Source organism: Triticum aestivum, chromosome 6A (genome assembly GCF_018294505.1).
Source record: "Triticum aestivum cultivar Chinese Spring chromosome 6A, IWGSC CS RefSeq v2.1, whole genome shotgun sequence".
Classification (NCBI taxonomy): domain Eukaryota; kingdom Viridiplantae; phylum Streptophyta; class Magnoliopsida; order Poales; family Poaceae; genus Triticum; species Triticum aestivum.
This window is the reverse complement of record NC_057809.1, coordinates 561,816,632-561,818,666: the sequence shown is the minus strand read 5'-3', so window position 1 is coordinate 561,818,666 and position 2,035 is coordinate 561,816,632. Positions and strand designations below refer to the sequence as shown.

At 41.1% G+C, this 2,035-nt stretch overlaps 1 pseudogene; it reads left to right on the top strand.

Moving 5' to 3' along the window:
- The window catches only part of LOC123129698 (uncharacterized), a 4,519-nt pseudogene extending 2,489 nt beyond the window's left edge, over positions 1 to 2,030 (top strand).
- Positions 2,031 to 2,035: the final 5 nt, after the last annotated feature.

Here is a 2,035-nt window from a genome sequence, read left to right as displayed (position 1 = left end):
ATAAAATTATTTTTGGCATCATCTGGTAGCCGGAAAAATGTTTAGTGTTTACTCACTCAATGTGGGTTGGGTCCTATCTTGCTTTTGTTTACTATACTCCTACTTGTTTATGTTAGCAATTAGAAAACCTAAGATTTAGGGCCCAAATCCAGGCCCCACGACTAATTTGTTAATGCATTAACCAAATGTGAAATGTGGCAGCATCAGCATGAGTATCGGGGGCCATCCTCCTTGGAATTTTGTCACTCTGTTTTTCTTGCTGGTCAAAGTGCGAGTACTGACAGGGGTTTTTGTTCTTAGATTTGGCCACCGGAGAGGATTGGTTCGATTGGTTCAAAGGAGTAGGACACGGGTAAATTGAATTCTTTTGCCATTAATTTACCTTTTGCCATTTTTCCCACAACCATCCAAGTCAGAGTATAAGCGACAGTTCATATGATGCAGCCAGGCCCTGCATTTGTTGGTGCATCTTCATGTCTACCATTTGATACTTCACAATTTTGGTCCTTGCCCCCCGGAAGCCAACCCCGTTCAGCGAATCTATGGCATGATTCAATTGGTGTGTCTCATGTCGTAAATCATCCGCCTCAGTCTCGTCTTTCGTTGACGCCGGAGCACAACGTAGTAGTGCTCGGGGGCGCATCTCTGCGGAAATCCTTACAAAGTATCCGAACTGGCTGTGGAGATTGGAAAAGGAAATCCCTAAATGCATCTCTGAAACAATGACATTTTTTCAGTAATGAACTGAGACTAGCAGTTCATTTTTATTCTGTAGGGGGGATCTTTTTGGATGAAATTCTGAACACTATTCAAAGAAATAAGCAGCTGGCATTTGTTCAAGAATATACTAAGTCTGTGAACATTGTTTGTTTCTCTGTAGCCATTTGTTCAAGAATGTACTAATTCTCTGAACATTGTTTTGTTTTCCTGTAGCAAGTTATTTCTATAAACACTGAACATTTGCAAGGAAATCAGCAGCTTTCATTGTTAAGAGAATGAGCTAATTCTCTCAAAAACGTGTTGTTTTTCTGTAGCAAATTATTGTATGAATTCTGAACATCTGTGCAAAGAAACTGAGCTCTGAACATTATTCAAAACAACAGAGATAGAGCACAATCTGTATGTACATGAGCATTAAGCTAGAAGAATTCCTAATGTTACTGTGTTCCTTGTGTTTTTGGTTTTTTTCTCTTCCATGCTGTAGCACAGAGTCCATAAGTTTCATTGTTGTTGATTTTTGGTCAGTTACATATTTAACTGCAACCTGTTTTCTTGTTCACGCTGATTTTCAAAGTCCAAACTATTTGTCAGATAAAGACAACTCATTTTTAGCAGTTCATAATATTGTGGCTGTTTAGGGTCTAGTGTTTCCTTCCTTGCTTTTTGCATCACGACGCTTCACCCATGTTTTGACTATTTAAGTTGGTGTACAACTGTACATGGTATGTAAATATAATAGTCTGTTCTAACCTATTCTCAGTTTTTTTTCAGAGCGTGGCCTCCGAACATTCAGCAAAACAGGGACATTGTGAATTTATTAGATTGCGACAAGTCTACACAGGGAATAGGCCGAGTTTGCAATGAGCAGCTTGCAGAGCTACTATGGCCTGAGTTCTCAAAGAGGAGATGGCATGGATTTAAGTACATTAATGTCCTTGTACAGCAAGGGAAGCTCCCAAGGTATTGGAAGTGAAATACTCCCAAATTCTTCTTCTCCGCCTGACAGTACACAAAGCATTGGAAGAGGCAACTGGGCGACCAAAGAATTAGTTCATTGGTTCCATACGCCATGGCAGAAAGTGGAGGCCGATCCCCAGGATGACCCTTTCTGCCGGATTCAATTAAGATGACGAAAAGTTTTTTGCCAAGGCCTTTTTTCCAGTATGCGTTTGAATATGGACACAGACTCAAAGAACGGTGGGATCTTTATGTGGTCGGGCTCCAAGTGGACCTTCAACCATGAGTCCTTCACCTGTCCGTTGCTCGACGGTCTGCCCAAACCTGTGCCGGGTCGTAGGATGAAAGCTGCTTTTAC